The sequence below is a fragment of the Erithacus rubecula genome (assembly GCF_903797595.1).
Source record: "Erithacus rubecula genome assembly, chromosome: 6".
Classification (NCBI taxonomy): Eukaryota; Metazoa; Chordata; class Aves; order Passeriformes; family Muscicapidae; genus Erithacus; species Erithacus rubecula.
The window spans coordinates 53,424,379-53,446,961 of record NC_136688.1 but is presented as its reverse complement, the minus strand read 5'-3'; the positions used below and the strand labels follow the sequence as shown (position 1 = coordinate 53,446,961).

Genomic DNA, 22,583 nt, shown 5'->3' with positions numbered 1-22,583 from the left:
CAGCTGGAGGCTTTAACTCAGGTACCTGTGCTGGAGATGGATTCAGACACCCCTTATCATCTCTTAAACCTACCAGCAAAGGAGCTCCTAAGGCAGCAAATCTGCTGATAACTTGCTCTGCAAGAAAACAACAAAATATTAGATAAAAGAGAGCTGCATTCAGTGATCAAAGCAATGGGAAGAGGGATGGAGCTGATGTTACAGATCATCAGCCAGCTGCCTGAGTTGGAAAAAGGGATGTCATGTTTTTTGCCTTGAGAGAAAGAAGGTCCAATCAAACATGTGCCAAAAAAAGGGAAAGCCCCAGTCTCCCTCTGAAGGCAGAAAGGTGTTCCATGGAATCACTTGCAGCTCTTGAGTTAAATGCATGTTGAGAGGAAACTGATAAGGATAAAACACAGTGATGGAAACCTGTCTCAGAAAGAGCAGGTAGGTCCCAGCTGTCAACAGTAATCTGAACCTGTAACAACCACTCTTGTTTGAAAATGAATCCAACTGAAAATGAAAGATTAAACAAGTACAACAACGTAAGAATAAATTGCACATAAATCTCTCTGGTATTCAGGATCAAAGGAAGATTAAAGAACGAGTTATGGAAATGTGGTAGAGGCAAAGAGAACCTATTAAGTGATATCATTTAGTGAGCATGTGAGTAATAGAGAGTTCACATCTGAGTTTAGAGAAAAGGGAATGAACCTGTAGCTGTTGAAAGAGACTTTAAATGATACTGGCATGAATGGTATATGATGGAGAAGGTTCTGTAGCCCAAACCCAACAAAAATATGACCAAGCATCAGAGCTGGTATGAGAAAACCCACTCACAGTTGTATTTTAAGGGTGATGGAGAAGGATCAAATTATTCCAGTCCACCTTGCAGTTTTGAGTATGTGAGGGAAGACACCAGGTACAGGAATTACATTAAAGGAGTGACATCCAACTAAGGATGCAGGTTCAGGGCAGGGAGTATTCCTGGGATCAGCATGGTCTGCCATCTTCACCTAGAACCTCTTCTTTCCCTATTTTCCTCTGGGCTGAGGTCACAGGCTATTATCCAGCTTAGTAGAGACTCCTCCAGGGAACCACACTGAAGTACTCTGTGTGTGTAAGACTACACATTTATGCAAGTATGCTCTTTTACAGTGACAATATTAACATCAAAAAGCCCCATGTCAGGCACTTTGCCCTCATATTTAATAAGCCTTCTGACTCTAATGATATAAATAAATCAAAATGGAAACAGATCCTCCTTTCCCCAATAAGACAAGTGAGAGTGTTTAGAAGAAGGATCTCATGTAGAATCTACAGCAAAATCAAACTTGAACCCATCACAGAATCATGGATGCTTTTTTACTGCAGGAAACACTGTTTCTATCTTTGGGGGAAAAAGGACACTATATTCAGGGCAGGGGACAAGAGCTGCTGGGTCAGCTGGGGGGGTTAAAGGACTTCCCCTTCATCCCATGTGGATGCTCGATGCTTATCATTACTACACTCAATAGATATTCAATAAATACATTGATAGCCCTATGTTTGTGCTAATTTTAATCATTTAATTCAATAAAAAATCCTTTTTTTTTCCAAGATTTTTTTTTCTGTGTAGTCTGTAATTTTCTTTATAAAAATTTGTCAGGAGAGTTTAGGAAAGGAAGAAAATGCAACAAGCCTTTGTCAATATTTTCCCATAGAGAAACCAGCTGGAAATTGAAAGAGATCAAGGTGGGGAAGGTATTTGCATGTGCAAAGGATGCTATCAGTGCAGCTGAGATTATATCAAAGCAAAGACAGAACAAGGCAATCAGAGGGAAGGTTTTGCCTTCACTTGGCCTCCCAACCCAAGCAAGCAGCAGCCTTTGATAGCTTTGAAGGTTATTTCTTGCTCACACCTCAGCTGGATGTGCATTTGCTAAGTGCATTGCCTGTGGGCAATCTGATTTATGTTCAAATGTTTGTGGTGCATGAGGAGCACGCAGATCTATTTTCCTGTATGTATTTATTACCAAGGCATGCACAGCATAGACTTTTCAGCCTACACTACACAAAACAGCTCAAAGCTGTGCCTGACAGCAAAAAAAGCTTTGTGGAGGTCCTAACCCAAGACAGGGTGTAATTCACCCTGCACAAGCCCAAACCCGAGCAGCAAATGCTGGGTGTAGATGCTCACAGCAGTGTCTGCACCTGCTGAATCAGTGAGCCAGGGGAGAGAGCAGGAACTGGGTGAGGTCCCAGTCTGGGGGCATGGTGAAGTGTAAACATCTCACATCACACACAGGGGAAGGGAAAACCATGTCCCAGCACAGAGCCCAGAGCTGCCACTGCCCCTGGGAGCTGACCCTGCCAGGCTCAACCCACCCTGAGGCACTGAACACTGCTCCCAGAGAGGAAAGCTGCTCATTTAGTGTGCCCAGTGCTTGTCTCATGAGACAAATTCTCCATTGCACTGTTTGTCTCTTCATCCTTGTTTGGACTTGCATTTTTCGGCTGTTATGTAGTCAAACTGCATAAATAAAATATACCCAGCATTTTTCATCATTAACAGACTTCTCACAGCGCTTTTCATTTTTAGACACTTCACCTTTTCAAATCACTCATTAAATATTAATAAATTAATCCCTCTCACACTCTTCTGACGCATTCAAGACATTTTCATGATGATCGTCTTATGTTCTGTTTTTTATTTGAATATGAAATACATCAAGTAGATGTATCATTCAATACAATTAGCTGGCAGTTATAAACAGTGCCAGAAACCAAGCATGGCAGGCTGATTTTTCCTACATGTGTTCAATTGGCACTTCAATACAGGAAGTGAAAAAACGAAGAGCTAATGGCATGAATGACTTTTTGAAAGTTTGTTTACTTGCTTCCCTTCATTTCCATAAGTCCTTTTTATGAAAGTTATTAAAACCACCACTAAGATCAGCAATTTTTCCTGGATTGAATGCTTGTACTGGGATTGCATGGCAAGGTTTTGCTACAGGGGGGGTTACAGGGGTGGGTTCTGTGAGAAGCTGCTGGAAGCTTCCCCCATGTCCAGCAGAGCCAGTGCCAGCTGGCTCCAGGATTGTCCCACTGCAGGACAAAGCTGAGCCCATCAGGGACTGTGGTATCACCTCTGGAATAATATATTTAAGGGGAAAAAAACCCCAAACAACAAATGGGAACTGCAGCTGGAGAGGGACTGAAAACAAGAGAAATAACTGCAGATGCCAGGGTCAGTGCAGGAGAGAAGGAGGTGCTGGAGCAGAGATTCCCCTGCAGCCCATGGAGGGGCAGCTGTGCCCTGCAGAGATCATGGGGATGCAGAGATCCACCCACAGCCCCTCAGGAGACTCAGGCTGGAGCAGGAGGATGCCCAAAGGAGGTTGTGAGCCCAAGGCAAACCCATGCTGCATCAGGTTGGCTGGCAGGACCCATGACCCTATGGAAGGAACCCACACTGGAGCAGTTTGTGAGTAACTGCAGCCTGTGAGAAGGACTCAGCTTGGAGAAGCTCATGGAGCACTGTCTCCCTTGGGAGAGACCCCACCCTGGTGCCAGGAAGAGTGTGAGAAGTCATCCCCCTGAGGAGGAAGGAGCATCAGAGCAAGTGTGTGATGAGCTGCTTGCAGCCCCCATTCCCTCTCCCTCTGCTGCTGTGGAGGAGGAGATACAGAATTTGGAAGTAAAGTTAAGCCTGGATTAAGAAGGAGAGGGAGAGAAAGGTGTTTTAAATCTAGTTTTTATTTCACATTATCCTACACTGATTTGACTGGCACTAAATTTAACTAATTTTCCCCCAAGTTGGGTCTGTTTTGCCCCTGATGGTAACTAGTGAGTGATTTCCCTGCCCTTATTTCTACCTGTCTTTTGTTATATTCCCTCTCTCCTGATGAGTAGGGGAGTGACAGAGCAGCTTTGATGGGCACCTGGCCTCCAGCCAGGCTCAACCCATCACAGTGCTCACCTTCACCTGGGTAGGATGCTGCAGCCACAGCATCTCTGGGCTAAGGAAATGTCTGTGTGAAGTCCCTGGCAAAGGGACACTCCCAGCACTTGGGAGAAGAGCCTCTGAGCAGAAAGCTCCTTTAGACCTCATCATACACAGTATTTGTAATGCTCAGTGTGGAAAACCATGCTATCAGAGCCATTTGCAGCAGTTACAGAGAAAATGCACTTGCAGGCTCTACTCCAGGGACTGGTGGCCAAGGTTTGGATGCTGAGCAGGTGAGGCACTGCTGGTCCTGGAGCCAAGCACACCTTGCCAGCTGGCAGTGCTGTCTGTGCACTCAGGAGACTTCCCTGCAGGACAGGAGCAGTGACTGGCTTCAGACAAGCCTGATCTCATCAGCTTTATGCACATCTCAGCACTTCAAAGTGGGGCAGCAATAACTGGGAGAAGATGTCCCATTCTGAAAGTCAGGGGGTCTAGCAGGGGTTCAAACCAGTTCACACGAAGCACAGCCTTCCCTGACCCTGATGTCTCACTCTCAAACAATGATGAAATCAGCTTGTGTGTCCTGGCAAAACCCTGGCTTGTGAGAAAATGCTGAATATGTGGAGTGACAGGCCAGCAGTGGCTTCCCAGGGAAGTGTCAGCCCTGCTGCCCATCCGACCCTTCAGAGCCACAGAGCAGCCTGAGGCTCCTGATTCAGCTGGGAGCCATCGAGGTCTGTTTGTCCCACCCTTCCTGCTGTTTTCTTTGCCACACCATTTAGCCTTTCCTTGGGAAGGTGATGCCCCTCTGGTGGTGCTCATTAGCAGGCTGTTGGGCAGGCAGGATTTCAGCAGTGACACAAACCCCAGACAGCCCTATGGCAGGATGATCACTGGCATCACAGTCAGACACTGCCCAGCCACCAAGGACTCCTTCAGGGGCAGGGGGGTGTCAGTGCTGCAGGAGGCACTTTGCTGGGCTGGAGCATCTCTGTGCATTGCTCAAGCTGGGTCCTGCCATTTTCCTGGTCTCCTCCACCCTGTTGGTGTTGGACTCTCTGCTAAGGCTTGTCCCTGATACCTGAGGGCAGGATGCTGCTGGGAACAGGAGCAGACACACACTAATGTGAACTGATGGGATGATACTGATCCTTCCACAGCAGGATCAGGATCTGGGCTGCCTGTGGGAGCCCCTGGGTCAGGCTGAGCCCCCTGGCTCCAAGGCTCTCCCTGGGATGAGCTGCCTGTTCCTTTCACACAGAACAGAAAGCAGAACATCCGAGGTGTGATACACCTGATCTTCTGACATCTGCTCTGGAGTGAGACCAACCAGCCCCTGCTGGTCTCTAACTACAGGGGAGGAGAGGGTGGCCTGCTCCAGGTTAGGTGAATCCCAAACCAGGTGGGCAACACCTGTGTGCTGCTTTTGGTCATCCTGCTGCACCAGCGCCCTGCTGGCAGCTGTGTGCTGGGTTGGCAGAGAGGGGCTGCTTCTGGAAACCACAGCTGGAAGTGAACAGGCTGTAGAGGATGGATACATGTGGGGATGCAGGGAATAGGGGGTAAAAACTTGGTTAAATCTGCACCCAGACCCCATCTCAGGCTCTTTGGAAGGACCAACTCTTTTTGAATTATATTTTGGTAAGGCAAAATATAGGATAAACATGCTGAGATTTCTCAGTCAGCAATGGGGTGTTCAGGAATCACTCACAGCCAAAAAATTGTTGAGAGTGGTATAATCTATTGTCTGAATTTCTACCTGCTGAGCACCATGCAAGGCCATGTCTGCATAATGCAGCAGCTTTGAAGAAGTCACTCTGTGACTCCTCTCATCCCCATTTCCAGCCAGGCACACCACGACCCATGAGCACTTTGCATTAGCAGAATATCTGAAGTTCTCACATATTTTACAGCTCACTGGGCACCTCATCATGCCTGTCACAGTCCTTTTGGTCTCCTTTGGGCATCACCACTTCAGACCATCACCCAATTGCCTCTCCCAGCTGTTGTGTGCAGTGCCACCATGGCTCTTGCAACAGTGGCACCTGTAATTACCTTCTGGCTGATAATTGTTCTGCTGCAGCATCCCCCCTTTCATCCCCATTCAAAACAGCACTCCAGCACTAGGGAAGTTTTTGCTCTAGCACTCTGAAGCTGGGAAGTACAGAGCAAAGCCAAAGGGGAAAGCACTTAAATAGGAGGAGGTTTGCCAAGCTATGATGTTACAAACAGCTGCTTTGTTGACAGCTCTGTCACAAGGAAATTACCTCCCCCCATGCTCAGTGCTTCTAGAAATGGTGTTTTTGGAGCAGATTGTCTTTTTGCTTTTGAAAGCTGTCGGGTGCTATACTTTGGGAGAATATGAACTGGAAAAATCTTGAAACCCTACCAATATTGGAAGGGGAGAGATCTGTGCTTGCTTTGTGCTTCTTTCTGCTTTCCCCCTCCTTCAGCTCTCTCACACTGACACTTGGTTCCTATTAGAGCCAAATGCTCTCTCCTCATATAGGGACTTACTCTGTTTAGCAATTATTAATATAATCCTGAGCCAGAGAAATGACATGAAACACTATCTGCCCCTTGGTGGAAGCACTCAGGAGCAGCAGCACTGAGACAAAGAGGAGGCTGGAGATTTAAAAGTTTGCAGCATACCTAAAAAAAGTCATTATGATGCAATTCAGCTGCTTGGAGCAGATGTTTGGCCTGCCCACTGCTTAAAGGAGAGGCACAGCTTGAAGAGGGCACAATCTTGGTCACAGATGATTAATACAGAAAGCAATAGCCTCGAGTATCTAAACATTTACAGTGAGACAAAGGGATCAAGGGCTCTATCCTTCAGCCTGCACTGTCCTACAGTGCCTGCCCTGGTTACACATCAGGTGTACACAGGTGGGATGTACCCAATTTGGTACCTGTTTGCCTGGTTCTGTCCAGAAACCATTGTACCCAGGCCTGGAGGAATTGAGAGAGGCAGGAGGAGCTTTTCTTAATCTTCTGTCTGATCTGCAGTCACTGACAGCACCAGCAGCTCTCACTGCTCTTTGCTGCAGCTGCTGGAAGCAGCCCAGGTGTGGTGTGGGGTAAGAAACCAGCTGAGCTGCCCTGGGGAGGCTGAGGGCTGGTGGATTGCTAAGAGTTACAGCTTGTCTGAGCAAGGAGCCAGGTCTGCTCTTGTGCAAGGTGAAGCTCAGGGAAAGGATGTTGACATAAACCTAATTACAGGTGTTGGGAAGTTTTAAGTCTCTGTGTATTGAAAATGCTTTTACAGCTCAGCTCTTTTGTAGCAGTTCTGGATCATTTAATTAGTGTGCCCTCTCACTCATGAGGATAATTTCAGTTGCACAATAGCTGTTGCCACAGCAGCTTTCTGTTTCATGAATTTAACTTCCTAGATCCCAGCTGGTTTTGTATTCCTCATATAGCTGTTCCCCTGTATACATATGTACATATTTACATGTGTATCTGTAGCTATAAAAGGAGGAGAGGCCAGGAGTCTCTGAGGAGATGTGCACACTCTGCACAAGGGCTGCAATAACCCCAGACATGAGTACAGACTGTGGCATGTGGCATGTCCCCCTGGCCAGCAGCTCTGCCAAAAATATCTGGGGCTGCCACATCAGACTCCAGCCAGCCCCACCCTGCCATTGCAGATAAGACAAAATACCTACCAGGCTATGTTAGCTGGAATGTGGCCACCAGGTGAGAAACTTCCTCCCTCCTCTCATATGAAATTCATATGGAATATTATTCCCAGTTCAAGTGTCCTGTTCAAGGTGGTGTAGAGAAGCTTGAGAGGCTCCTGTGGAGATGGACCTGAGTCCCCATGAGGAGATACAAGGCAGCTGGACTTTTCCTGAGCAAGGAGAGGCTAAGGACTAAGCTCACAGCAGCCTACAGAAAACATGGTTACAGCAACAAAGGAACCAAGCTATTCTCAGGGCAATGGCCTTGGCTGTGGTTTGGGAAGTTCAGTGTGGACAGAGGGAGAAAATGCTTTGCAAGGAGGGTTCTGCAGCCCTGGAGCAGCCTGCTCCAGCCCCTGTCCCTGAAGATTTTAATAGGTCTGCTAGAACAAGCCATGGCTAACTTGATCCAGAGCTGGCCACAGTCCTGTTCCAGGTGGGAGGTTGGACTAGAGACCTTGAGAGGTTCCTTCTGCCCAAGACCACTGTGAACACACACAGAGTACCAGCACAGCCACACCACACTGGCTGTGCTTTCCCTGAAATGCCACCAACAGCCCCCTGTAAATATTTTTCTCTGTTTTTCCTTGCCAAGCTATGATCCTTTCTGGGTGGATGAGGAGATTTTTGGGACACTGGTCATTTTTAGATGTGAATCTACCATGATCCACAGCATAGTAAGGTACCTTACATAGTAAGGTACTTTTGAATTACATAGTAATTCAAAAGCAGATAAATCCTGCAAAGGAACATGGCTGCAGATACTTTACATTGCATGAGTAACTCAGCAGAAAACAGAATTAGGACTTCACCTCCAGCAAGATTTGCTGTAACCACTCATCAGCTGTGTTTTCAGGTGTGCTTTCCCTGCAGCAGGGCACCTGCAGCCATTTCCCCATCAGTGAAAGTCTTTTCCAGCCAATCAATCTTCTATTTATCCACCAAATCATGAATGTGTGTTGACTCCTAAGCAGCCTGACCCTTAAATATGTTTGAAATGAGAGGCTCGTGTGGGCAGGTGTGTACGTGTGTACATCTTTATCTTGATGTGTGCGTGGTGGAAGGGAAAGGTCTCACCAGAATCAAACAAAAATAGAATCCTAATCTCTTTTTTGTGTACAGCAAATTGGAGCAGATAGTTTCCAAATGAAATCTGAGATGATGCCAGCTGCCTGTGAGCTGTACCTACTTTAAAAATAAAATCCCCACTGCCTGCAAGTCATCCTCATCTATGTCTTTTCAAGTCTTCTTTTACCCAGACTGTCCCATAAGATGTGGGTATTAAAAACCATCATTTTTAATTGAGCAGTGCTGATTTTAACCACTGGCTAGGGACTGTGGCCCCTTTGTGTCCTGCTTCCTTCAAGGATGATCCCCTTCTTCCCCAGGAAAACTGCTTTACTGCAAAGAGAAATTAGACAAGTATCAAATAAGGACTGCCTTTCACACATCTTGAAAAAGCCCCTATGTGCCACCAAAAGACCCCAAGCCAGCAGAACAACTTGTGTGAGCAGCGAGCAGTGGAAATGTTAAAGCAGCTTTATAGGAGCAGTAGAAGAAACGAACAAGGCATGAAGCTCAAGCATATTGAATAAATGCTTTGCACATTGTTGTAATGAGATTCAGCTGACCGAGACATTTATATGGGGAAGAAATCACAGCCTCATTGCAATCAATAGACAAGTTGCCACCGACTAATGGAGCTCTGCTTTCATGGTGTTTGTATTGCAACATAAGCCAAGATGCCTATGAGCTGTCAAAACCCTTTAGAGCCATTTGTCCCAACAACCCCGCAGTATCATCCCCTAATACTCTATTATGCAAAGAGACCCCTTTTATTTTTATTAGAGCTAATTCACCAGATGGCTTCTCCCCTCCTCCCCTCACTGCTTTGATGTAGCAAATGCAAGCAAGTGATTTTGCTGACTACAGATCAAGGCACAGATCAGTGCTATTTGCCATGCACAGAACACAAAAAGCAGAGCAGGGACTGTTGGGCAAATCTGTTTGTAAACAGTGAAGAAACATTTGCAGACACGTGGGAGGTGAAGCAGCCCCACTCCCCTGGGCTGCAGGTACTGCTCCAGCAGGGAGTTGGGTGGGAAAGGGGGTGAATTTCTGCATATTGATGGGAGATTAGACCTGCTGGTGACACTGGATGAGAATTAATGAGGGAGCAGAAAGGCGCCTTCAAAGGGGAAGGAGTAGAAATAACACAAATGGGTGACTGTCCTAGAGAAATACTGAGGGGTATGGACAGACAGATGGATGTGTTCCAGTGACACAGCCCAGGTTACAGTGCTGGCATCATGGCTTACAGAACAAGTTAATTGCAAGTTTTAACAGAAACAACAACAGAAAACAAATAACAGAGTCAGGAAGTCCAGCAGCCAGAAAGAAAGTAATTAAGAAATAAAAATTCTAATTCCCTACCACTGTGAACACTTAGCAGTCCTCACAGAAACTGTGTCCTTTGCTGCAAAAACCTGCTAAAAACAGAAGAGCAAAACAACAGTCCCCAAACCTTGTGTAGGTTGTATGCAAAAGAAAGCCCCCCAAAGCAAGTAAATTTAACCCAAAGTAAACCACAGCTTTCTCCAGCTTGCAATGCCATGCACTGAGGTGACAATCCTTCCTGGGATAGTGTCCTCCACTACTGATGCTGCAGCCCTGTTTGTAACAAACTTCCCAGCCCTGGATGAGGAGCTGCACTGGCTGGAGGTGAAGCCCAATGCCTACAGCCATCAGAGAGGGGTGTCTCTCCAGAGTTATTTCTCTGCCTGCACCAAAGGGTGCTCCAAGGACAGCTGGAGCCAGGTGTGGGACCTGCCTGTTAACCCCATTTAGTGTCTGTGGTCAGGAATGGTGCACATCACCCTGTGCCACACACAGTATAATAAATGCCTTTGGTGAAGGATGGACACATGTTTTTTCAGCACATTACAATGATTGACATGATTTAAAATATATATGTGCTCTTAATCCAGGACCTTAATTTTATTCAGTGCTGAAGGCAGCTGGGCTGGCTGTAGAAGCAGCAGTGGCATGAGCAGAGCACAGCAGCATCCTGCTCACCTGTGCATGTCTGCCTCCTGCATGGACTCTCTGCTGTCTGAAAGGCTACAAGCCATGAGAGGAGGGTTTCCAGCTGTTGGGACATGTTCACTGCTACAAACTCCCCTGTGTCTAATTAAGCTCATGGCTCATACTCCCCTTTGGTGATGGTGCTAACAGGTTCTCCTCTCCTGCAGTGGCTGCTTATTTTCATTAGAAATGGAGTGTAAAATCACTGGGACCTCTGCTGCTCTGGGAGATCTGATTAAAATCCTGGCTTTCAGGATTTATTAGGAAGAGGGAACTGGCTGGCAGACATAATAAGTAAGGCATTGACTTTGCTCACAGTCATATTGCTCTTGTCAGGAACCAGGCTGGGGGAACCCTGATGCAGCCCAGGCTCAGAAGAAGAGCCAGAGCCAAGAGCAAAACCATCTCAAACAACCAGCCTCAAAGAACAGAAAGAAGTCTTTGGCTTTGAACAGGGTGAAATCATCCCTAAACATATATGCCTTCTTTACTACCTTGCTCTGGAACTGCCACATAGTAAAGTCTGTTTCAGTGAATCCCCTGAAGACTGGTTTCCCTGACAAACAGTTCTATGTGCACCTTGTAAATTGAGGCAAGTGGGTAACATTTTCCAGCTTCACCATAAAGTGTGTTCCCTCCTGGAGAGGGAGATGTGGAAGATCTCAGGACAAAGAGACATGGTACGTAGACCAGGGAGATCTGATGCTGCCCAGAGCACTTGGATTGATTATTTTTAAAGCAGCACTTGCACTGCCATAGAGGGTAAAGGGATTTGTGGGCCTGGGAACTTGCCTAAGATCTGTGGGAAGACACAATTCCTGCTCTTCATTTTGCATTGCCCTGTAAAGCAGCACAGGAGTGGGAGTTCAGAGCCCTCTTTCTGGGAGGCAGGAGAGCATCCCAGCACTGTCCATAGCTGGGGAGTCATGGAGGAGCCCTCTGAAAACCATAAGTCATTCTCTGGAGAAAGAGAGACCTCCATACTGAAGAGACCAGGGATTTCAATCTGTAAAAATTCTCTTTCAGCCCCAACAGGTGAAACTGTGTCAAATGTTTCTGCACTGCTCTTGAACTTGCCCCATCAGAAGGCCCCAAGTTCTTTCTCCCAATAACATCAACAGATTTGAAAGGTCATTGCTGTTTTTTCTGTTTCTCTCTCACAGATTTTTTTTTCCTGGCAACACCTCTCCAGAGCAGCACGTTTTCACAAACAAAGTTAAACTGCTTGGTTTCCATTAGTAACATGAGCAGTAAAAATAGAGGACAGGTGTTTCTTAGGAGGTGTGAAAGATTAGCAGGATTTTCTTGGATTGTGGATGATGCTGTCACTGAAGGCTATCTGCTTTTTCTTTCCTCCACCAAAGAATATAGGAAAATTTTCAATAGCATTTACTGGAGCTTAGTGAAGCTCAGGCAGGTTTATGCCTGCTGTGCCTGCACTCCCTGCAGGCAAAGAGGAATTGCAGCAAATAACCCTCTCCTTTGCCCATGTGGATCCAGATTCTCCTTTCAGAGACATCTTTGCAAACTCTCAGCAGCAATTAGCACAGGACCTCTGTGGAGGGAATTGCATGGGGGGTGAAGGACCTCAGCAGGAACAACTGAGCCCTAGTAGAACAAATAAACAGGAAAATACCCAAACACCTATGTGAGTTCAGCCCTTCATCTGGGATCCCCAAAAGAGTTTTTAGTCATCCTTAGGGAAAGGTGATGCACTGTGTGACAAAACACGCCTGCAAAACGTTACAGATGCATTTTCCCAGTTCCACCCTCGAGATTCCCTGCAGTAGAAGTGTGGAAGACTTTTCCATGCACCTTTCTCTGAGCATCTTCTCCCAGTGTGTTTCATTGAGGTTTTGCCACAGTGGCTAACAAGTGGGAAGGGCAAAGAGACTGTGACTTCAGCCCTTGTGAGTTTACCTTTCCCTCTGTGCCAGAAGAGCTGGGCCTGTGCTCTCTGCAGAAGGGCATTTTCCATAATGGATTTTCTGAACCAGCTCAGCAAAAGCCATTAAATACCCCCTGACATCAAATGCACAAACAGTCTGAATGAAGCTACTGGGCCTCATAGCTGTGTACAAATCTTAAATATCCTGCTGAACTAGCTGAAAACACCACTGTGTGTGAAAGCCAGCCAGGCGTTTCACTCCCCCCCCTTTCTTTGTTTACCTCCTGCTCGTGTCAAATGCTGTATTAGGGCTGCAGTGTAATACACAGCATCTGAACTTCTCCTTTGTAGTGAACAATGTCAGCAGACTGCTTTTCCTGAGGAAAAGATCCTGAGCCCATAAACATCACCCCATTGTATAAATCTCCCCACAGCGCTCACCTCTGCTCCTGGATCATAGCGAGATAAATGTGCTGCTTAAGGCCTGATTTATTTCAGTCAAAGGACAAATAGTTTGATATCAAAAGGAGCTTCACAACAATTAACATGACAGGCAAGGAGGATTAGCTGTTGTGATTTTTGGTGTGGCATAAGCAGGCAGGTGCTGTTCTTTGGGCTGCATCCCTCCCCCGCACCCCTTCTCATTAAAGAGATAGTTATTGTACTGCTGTGAAAAGAGCAGCTGCTGTGCCTGAATTTCCCTATCAGCCACTGTTTCTAGTGTTGGTATGAATTGGGGACACATTGTTGGGCTTTAATTAGCCCTGAGTCCCACCACCACAGGACTGCCCTGCTCTGACACACACCCCATGATGCTTGTGTTGAATGTGCATTAATCTCCTCGCTCCTGATGGCTGGGACATAACCTCTCCAAGAAATAAAAAAAAGAAAAGAAAAAAAAAAAAAAGATACCTTTATAGAATTTGCAAAATGCTCAGCTTTATGCTAAGCATCCAAATTAAATATAACCTTCGCTCTTGACTTCTCCAAGTCCCATTATAATTTTTTAGATCTTTGCTGTTGGTGCTGACTCTAAGGTTTCAACAGATGAAAACCTACTTTCAAACAGATGAAAAACAGTTTCCAAACCTGAGCCTAAACTTCATGGGGGAGCAACATTTGACAGGCATTATTTGGCACTGACTTCTTCCAGGGATTTGTGTGAAGTTGGCTTGTGAGGCAGAGTGGGCACATTAAGGCAAGGTGGGCTGCCAGCAAAATTAAGAATGACAGATCCCTAAGGATTACTGTATTTTCAGTTAGTTTAAAAACAAAGAAAGTCCCAGAAACTATGGACTATCCAGAGGATCAAAGCAGTTGAAGGACATTTATTGGCAAGATGCAAGAATTTCTCAGCACCTTCCCTGATCACACTCCTCTTTTCCTCTTTGCTCAGGTGAAAAGAGCAAACCCTGTTTCCAGACCTGCCAGCTGCCTTTTGTTGTAATCCTGGTACCTCTGCTAAACTGAAAATTTGGGCCATGTCAGGTCAAGAACAGGGCATTTCTGTAACACAGGAGAGCACTTGTGCAAGGCCTTCCTGGTGGCCTGCTTCTAATCATGGCCAAAAAGCAGCTCCTGCTTAAGGCTGTGAGAGCTGGAACCAGTTGCCCCAGTAAAGCCATACTGGAAAAACCTACCAAAGCAATTATGCTGGCTGCCTATATCCAGATGAGGATTTCACAGTGTTTGCTGTAGCCAAACTCTCAAAACACTCTTCAAACTCATTATGCCTACTAAAAAATCCCAACCAATGCTCTTCTTTTTTAGCCTTTGCCTGAGACTGCCCCTGAAAACATAAAACACCTGAGGAAAAACAAAATTCTTGCTGAGCCTTGAAGAGTTAATCCCTCTGTAAATTGTCTGCCAGCTGGTAAGAAGATCTTTGCAGCACAGCAATGTTTTCACCTGCTGTTTGTGTAGCCTGTAGCAAAGATGTGAGCTGGAGTATTTTTGTGGGGAAGTTTTGCCAGCCTGGGCTCTCCCACAGGGAGTGCTCTCTGGCTGACAGAGGGTGTGCACGTGCATGCAGGGAGACCACAAAAAAAAGTCTTGCTAGAAAAATATTGCAGAATTTCTCAGGTTAAGAGTGATGAGATATTCCGAACAGCCTCGAACTTCAGCCAAAATCCTAATATTTGATGCTAGGTTTTTTCCTTATCACTTGTGTCTCTGTTTTGCTTGGGGAAATTCAAATTTATTGTCCCCCAGCTGAGGTCTGTTCAGACCAGAGTGGTGCTGCTATGGATTCAGTCACACCTGGTCTGTGGGAGATGAATTTGGCTCTGAGTTGGTACAATGTCAGTTATTGATATTCTGTTAGTCTTCAGCTTGAAGGTGCACTGATGTTATTTTACTACTTCTTCTGAGGAATAGATTCTAAATCTATGTTTTTCTTTCTGCCCAGACCCTACCTGCAAATATAATAACAGCAGAGTTAGTGTCTTCCCAGTGACAGCTGAACTCTCTAACACAGCCTCTACAGCCCCATAACAGCAGCTGGCATCAGATCACAGCACTTGATTTAAACTCCACTCCTTGTTCAATAGACCAAAAATAAAAATAATGCTGAGAGATGAATCAAACCCAAGTTTGTTGGTTTCGTTGTTGGGGTTTTTTTCCCTCTGCCTGAACATAAAGAACACAATGTGTTTTTTAGTCTAGATGACTTGTCTTCCAAAGAGATGAAAACAATAAGAAACTAGTACCAGGTCCCCCAGGAACAGATGAGAACACTGACTCACTTTGTAATGTTTGTCATGTGCACTGAAACATCCACTGTGGGGTCTTGCTGAGCAGGGGGTAATTTCCCCACCCTGCAAATATTTATATTTTTTAGATTAAAAAATAATCCAGACCTAAAGAGAGTAAAAACATCAAAACCAAAAATATATGAGAAATGAAAACCTGAAAAAGTCTGTATACATCTCAGAAATATTTGCCTTTGACTTGAAGCATCCTTAGTTTTAAAATAACTTTAGTCTCACTAGAGTAATTAATTTTCTAGACAGAAAGAGCAACCAGCATATTTTTTGTTTTAATATGCTGCTGGTAATTTACTGTTTCAAAACCTCCTTCTGTAAAGGCAGAAAAAAAAAAAAAGGAGGGGAGAATAAAAAAGCTGAAAAAATGCATCAAAACTGACCATTTCCCACAGAGCCAGTTTTCATTTCTGCATATCAGCATTTTCAAGCAAAACAAAGCACTACACAACTTTCTTGAGCAGCTCTATTCAAGCAGGACCCGAGGCCAGCAGGGACACTGCTTTAATGTCATGATGTAGCTGCAGAGAACAAAATGATTCTCTTTCCCCCAGCCTGTATGGCAGAGAAATTATAAAAGGGGGGGGGGGGATTACTATGCTAATGATCACATAGCTGCTGCATGTTTATGCAGATTGATGACCCACGAGCCAAATCCCAGGGTCTTTACATCAGTAAAGCTCTGCCTGCCTCCTCAAAATTGCAATCCAAAGAATTTGCCCAAGAAACGGGGGGAGAGGTATTTTTTTAGTGGGTTTGAAAATATTTCACTGGCATAAAGGAATAAACCCCATTCTTCTTACACGTAGGGATGTTATTTTTAACAAGTCAGGACTGTTTTTCCTGAATGTGGAAGGGGAAACTACCATGAGTCCCCTGGAAATGGCCACTGCTCAGCCTGGGATTAAACAATGCCCATTCAAGCATCAGGATTTTCAGGGTTAAAATGACAGGGAAGAAAATGGGATCTTGCCTGTTCCTGTTCCCAGTAGTGTCTAGCCAAGCTGACAGGAAAGATAAAGTTCACTCTTCCCTCCACTTAACTGGTGCTGGGAAAGAGATTCACACCCGGGAGAAAAGGAGACATGGCATCAGTCGTGACTTCTTGGCATAAATGAAAGGAAATTTTGACAGGCATAAAAATGTTATTTTCTCACAAAAAAGCTGCTGCTTCAGTACACGAATGGGGATGCTTCTCAGGAAAGAAAAAGAAAGGGGAAAAGAAAAGAGCAGTCTCAGCCTGGTGCCAGTTTGTAATAATTCACAGTATTGCCCATTTCTCACTGCATAATGATCTAGGGCAAAGGAAATGATGAACTCTTATTCCTGGATCCACATTTTAAATATCAAAATAATTGGGCCAAGGAGAGGTCATCCCTTCCCACTGCTGTTAGCCACCCTCTTTCCCTGGCAGCCCAGGGCTCCTGCAACAGCTTTTAGCACCATGGAAGGATTCACATTGCTGGTAAGAGCAGAATCATCCTGGGGAGGGGCTGGGAGACTGGGGGTGTCTGTGGAAGCTGGGAGACATGGGCTGCCACATGCTGCTGGACACCCTTCATGCACCCAGCTCTGAGCTACCTGTGTGTGCTGGGCTGTGGTGCAGCCAGCAAGGCTCTGTCCCCTGTGCAAAAATCTAATCCCAAGATGTCTCAGTCATACATTGACCCCAGCTTGGTCAAACATCTATTCTTCAGCTTTGGCTCCTTCTGGAGACCCCACAAGCCAAACCCATGGCCTGAAGTGTGTGCTGACCTTGTTCTGGCTGGCTCTGCACCCCCATCACTCATTCCAAACATGGGTCTGGGGGGCTCCTGTCACCTTTACTCTGCTTTATGCCCTTCTGCATGTCTCAGCACTCACATTGAGTCTGAAAAACACCTGCATGATCTTTATCCTATCAAGTCCACTTTTTCAGCTCTGTCCTGATAAACCCACGGGCCTTAATCCCAAATCTTGCTAGTAAAGACCAAAATGTGACCCAAACCCAGGACAATGTGAAGTCCTACCCTAGCCCTAGGCCAGGAATGACTAAACACCCACTCCCAGCTTTAATAATTTAGATGCTTTCCCCTATTTATGCCTGACTTAGAAGGAACCCATCTTTAGTTGTTTGTTCTAAACCCTTTCCAAGCTCTACAAGCCCCAAATTGGGGCTCAGCAGAGCCCCATATCATAAATCAGCCCCAGAAAAGATCACCTTTGCAATGACTGGAGCTCTGTGTGCCTCTGCAGGACACGTGTGTGCATGTTTGTTTGGTTTGCTCACACACAGAGGGGCACAGGCTCTCTGAGAGTCTGCTCTGCAGAGGAGACTGCAAATCTGCATTGCCCTGGAGGCCTGGGGTGAGATTAACTGCAGGACATGTGATTTGCTGTTACCTGAATGGTGTGCATGCTGTCAGTTTGGTGTGTCTTTATTTCTAAGTGAGTCATATTATACAAATCAATTGCTAATTCAATTAATCATGAAAAACATGCAAAAGGACATCTCCAGGAGCTGATTTAGAGCATGTTATGTATGGGTGATTGAGCAAAGAAAGTTAATCTGGGTCAGGAGACTTTGATTTTTAATTCTTAATGTCACAGATTTCCATTCTTTTGAACTAAAATCTGACTTACAATTTATTTTTCTGAGGGTGCAGCTTTATAGCTCCATTGACATTGGCATGTGTGGTCATGCATACTGAGTCTGCTCTCTTATGCCTGACGAATAAGAGCTTTTATGGATGCACAGATCAATACAAGCATCAGATCTATAAAGGGCTGCCTGGCAGGATTCATATGCAGGACACATCTCATTTATCCACAAAGTTATTTACAGGAGATTAAATTATGATTTCATTGCATTCATCTTTCCCCATTTTGGTGAGAAATGACAAATTCTGATCTTTTATGTTGCTTTGCAGTTTCTGGCCTAAATCTTACTTTAAAAAACTCCCAAAAACCAAGAAACCCCAACCAACTAAAAAAATCCAGATGAAGAACGTGTTTGTTTGTTGTACAAAATTATGCCTCCATCATGATTTTTATGGAAGATACCCCAGGAATTCAACAGAAAACAATTGTCTGCACTGCTTGCAGAGCTGTAATAGTATAAAATTACTATAGTCTATTTGGGGTGAAAACTCACAGGGTAGATTCCTCCTGGAGCCTGAATTAGAAGTTTTCAGGGTGTAGGAAACTCAGCCATGACAAATCAAGTGTCAAAGATTTCAGGCTTAGATGCTAATATATGCTTTAGTCCAAAATAGGATGCCGAGTTCCCTCCTGACAGCACAAGAATCTGACATTTCTGTTTTGTGGATAGCCCTAGGAAAGAAATGGGGCTATAAATAACATGTATGAATGCACAGAGTTAGGAAAAGAGGTGCAAGAATCTTCTACTTGTCACTGAAACTATGAGCAATCCTAGCCCTTGCTTGCCCTTGAACAGTGAGCTGCTGCCTGGCTTCTGGGAGAGCCCTGGGGACAGTGGGATGGGGCTGTGTCCTTCCTGTGTCAGCTGCCAGCTCCTGACTCCTGCTGCAGCCTTGGCAGAGTGGCCCTGACCCATCCAAGGTGACCTTGGCAGTCATTAGGTGATTCAGCTCCAGGCATCACCTGTGTGATGGTGATGGAATTCACAGTGCTGCTCCACCTGAGAGAGATTCCTTGGGATTGTTGGGAGGGGGGAGTTACACAGCCTGCACTGGCCAATAAATACCACAGCTCAGGTCAGGCAAGTGATACAGCTCTGGGGGCCACAGGGATTTAGTATTTCTGTTCCTCCATCAGACTTTTTCCACTCAGGCTGATTCCCAGGCTGGAGCTGGTTGCCATCCTGGCAAATCTGGGTTCACTCACCACTGAGGGGTGGTGAGAAGCTGAGGGGATCTGCAGGAAACCAGTACATGGAGTTTAGCAGGCAGCTGCTAGACTCCTTCCCATATGTGACATGCACCATTTGGGTTTTCCCAGATAAAGCACAGCATCATGGAATTTGGGAAAATTAGTGATCTCAGGCAGTCCTTAGTGTTTCCAGCAGTGATCTGCTGAAAGTAGTGCCAGCTGTGAGAAAAAAGGACTTTCACAGTGGGTGCTCCAAACCCAGGACAAGGCTCCAAACCTGGGTGGACCAACATTTTTAGGAAACATATGATGAGTAGCAAGAGATTTGATTATTCTGGGAAGAAAGCTATTAATTCCAGATGAGGAGAACTCCCTAAAGGACACAGACTGTCTTCATGACTTTGAGGAAGGTCAGCAGCAGAGAAGCTGTGCATGGGGAGGTTTCCAGTTTCAGAATGAGATTTTTTTTCCAACATAATTGAATATAGAGTTAATGCAGGGGGCTGGAAATAAATGCATTAAGGAGGTGAGTAGAGCATTACCAACACTTCATAGAGTAGAAGTACACAAGGAACATGAGCAGGTAATGCAGGTAATGGTGATGCATTCCTTGTCACTCATCTGGGTAGAAATGGCTGGGATGCTATTCTTCTGAAAGGCATGGAAGCACTTAGATGGATAATCAGAACACAGAAAAAATCACCATGTTGAGGAATTTTCCCAGCTAAGTGCAAAAGTTTTAGTGATTGCTTGTGTGAAGTATGTCATCAAAGGAAAGGTTTGAAGAAAGGTGCATGTTTCCCTATCAATCACCCTCTGCACACATGAGCACACTCAGTGCCTTTCTCCTCCCATGAACAGTTCATTGCAGATTTATTCCCCATATATTTCTTTTTCACCCACTGGCAGCTCAATGTGACAAAGGTTATATTGCTTATTTCTTTGTAGATACCTAATAAGATGAAACAACTTCATAACCAGAAGAATTAACCACAATAACTCATGGATGCAGTAGGTGATCTCACCCAATGGCCAGTTAGGTCAATAGTAGATTTGGCCTTTGGCTGTAATTTACAGCTGGAGACTGATGATTCTCTACAGAATCCTTCCCCAGTGTTGATACTCAATGTGGTGCACTTACATATCTTCTACTTGCAAAGCTTTGGTTCTTTCATTAAGAAAGACCCAGTGATAAGGTTGGAGCCTTGCACATTCCACCTGTTTTGCTTTGATTAATGCAGTTAGGAGAGGAATTTTTTTTTTTTATTTGGTAAATATCTAGCACTACTGCAGTGGGGTCACAAATTCCTCAACTCTGGACTTCTCCTCTTCACTCATCCTTTTACAGCTGCTGTGCCCCATGCAGGGATCTGCACGTCCAGGGCACATCTCCCACTGATATTACAGCTTTGCCTCAAGTCTGCCAAGGGAGGCTCCTGAAGACTCCCTCAGGAATGACTGTTGTTTGGGTTTCATTGGGTATTATGAGCTTTTATGTTAATATGCACTGTACATTTAATTAAAGATCTTGCAGGATGGCTGAATGCTGAAATGAGGATCTGAAACAGGTTTGGTTTTGGAGTCAGTTTCCTGTTGGGCTGCAGTGTGGTGCTGATAACCAAAAATCAAGCCTGTTTCTTTCCCCTGCCTATTTCCCAAATCCCAGCACTCCCCACAGTGGCAAATATCTCCTTTGGCTTCCTGGGGAGGAGGATAATTCTCCCACAATAGACATTGATCTCTCATTAGACTCCATCCTGTTAGTTAAAAGCTGTTTTTACTCAGACAATCCAGAACTCATTTCCAATCTTAAAAGGGTACACTGTTGGATACTCACTGAGGGTATAATTTTTAACCACTCTGTTTACTGAATGTACAAAAGTAGTTATTGGAGCTGTTTGTATACAGTAATTTTTCCTTAGGCTTCCAAGAGCAGGAGCAGGTGACCCAGCATTGCTAACTGTGGTAAAGCTTTTTCCTATTCAAAGGAGACAATATTATCCCATTTGACAGAAAGTCTGTTCATGCCATGACAGCCTGAGGAGATTTTCTTAGAGTGGAGCAGGGCAGAGCAGGGCCAGTATCCCAACCAGGGGCTGCTCCTGGATCTCCTCTCTGAGCCAGGCAGATGCAAAATCACTGGATCAGCTACTGTGGCTCATTCCTCACTGGATGAGCTGCTGCTTTCATAGAGATAAAGCCTTAATTCTTAGATAAATAGTAAAAAACTTCCACACATCAGGACACATAAATGTAGAGTGATCAGCAAGGTGCAGCTCAGTGTGCATAAACACAGTCCTTGCCAAGTAATTAACTGGCATATAACTGAGTAAATCCCACATTTTAAGTCAAGCCTATGTGTTTTCCTTACAGCTGCATTGTACTTGAGCATCAGTTGTTGAGGTTTTAGGAGATGGTACAGGTGATACAGCTCAGGACTGGACAGGTGTGAGAAGTCAAGGACCCATCTGGGAGAAGAATAGTTTAAACTGGCTCAGTCTGCCCTGGGTCTGCACCCTCCTTCCCTGTGCCACCCTGTCTGCACCCACAGCCATGGATGCTTCAGATTAACTCAGCTAAAGGCAGGAAAACCTTTCTTGGTCATGGTCAGTGCTCTGTGTGTGTGCACCTGAGAGTGTGAGAGTGAGCACTGGGACCATCTTTGGCATCTCTGAAGATTCATTTGTTTTACTGGGCCCTGGATTTGGGGCAGGCGACACCTTTATGGACAGAAATTTTATGCACTAGCCCTAATCAGTTAAGAAGCTGGCCTCTTTTTTTTCTACTCTTAGTAAAGTGACTAATAACTTTTTTGATGAATATTCTTTTCTTAATACTTTTTACCCCACTCTGCTGTTTCATTGTCTTTTTAACAATGCCAGCTGCTTCACTTCAAGAATCGGTTTTCTGAAAGTGAAATGCCTTTCGTCCTGAAGCATCTCTGGATGGTATCTATTATTGATTTGGAGCTGATGATGGCTGCAGTAGCTGTCCCTAACTCCCTGAGCCAGTTTGAGCATTTCTTCTTCAAGATAATAATATGCAGCAAAAAGCAATGAAGAATCCAAGGACTGGCTCTATATGGCTCTGCATGCCAGGCACACCTGATAGAATGCATACCAGGGCAGCTCCATTCTCTTCTATTTCCCTGGAGTACTGTGGGATGGTATTTGATACATATTTTACCCCTTAGAAAGGCTCAGAACACATTCATTGAGCACAGTGCATGCATTTTCAAAAGGGGCAGTTTTGACTGACATGACATTGGCTCACAAGGAAAAGAACAACCTTTCCTTGCAGAGGACATCAGCTGCAAACAGTTTCCAAAATACAGATGGAACTCTGGACCTCTCCTTTCCCTGTTATATCTTCAGGCAACAGGGACAGCCCCATGCCAGTTGGCCAAGTACCTCCAGGCTAAA

The 22,583-nt window shown here is 45.2% G+C and overlaps 1 long non-coding RNA gene across 1 annotated transcript; it reads right to left on the bottom strand.

Moving 5' to 3' along the window:
- Positions 1-8,356: 8,356 nt before the first annotated feature.
- Positions 8,357-13,129, bottom strand: LOC306803936. The gene is made up of 3 exons (XR_013774755.1): positions 13,010-13,129; positions 10,030-10,082; positions 8,357-8,997 (listed from the first exon to the last, which is right to left on the bottom strand). It is a non-coding gene; the product is annotated as an uncharacterized lncRNA (long non-coding RNA).
- Positions 13,130-22,583: the final 9,454 nt, after the last annotated feature.